Source organism: Lates calcarifer, linkage group LG19, assembly GCF_001640805.2.
Source record: "Lates calcarifer isolate ASB-BC8 linkage group LG19, TLL_Latcal_v3, whole genome shotgun sequence".
NCBI classification, from domain to species: domain Eukaryota; kingdom Metazoa; phylum Chordata; class Actinopteri; family Centropomidae; genus Lates; species Lates calcarifer.
In genome coordinates this window covers 22,146,043-22,146,313 of record NC_066851.1, presented here as the reverse complement: position 1 = coordinate 22,146,313, position 271 = coordinate 22,146,043, and positions in this window count along the sequence as shown.

Genomic DNA, 271 nt, shown 5'->3' with positions numbered 1-271 from the left:
TGTTGCTCCCGTGTTGCAGCATAAAGTGTTGTTAGTAAAAACAGAATTATATGGAAGCAAGAGGCATAGAAAATGCATTATGTAACAGTGCTGTCAGTCACTCGTGTGTTTAATAACGTCTGGTTTGTGTGTGTTTATGAGATGTGAGGCAGAAGCATTGATGGGAGACAAAAAGTTAAGATCGATTTTTACTTGAAAATACTTGTAATGAAACATATATATGCTGCAAATGTAACATGTATGTTTTTCTTTTTCCCGAGGTAGACCCAGA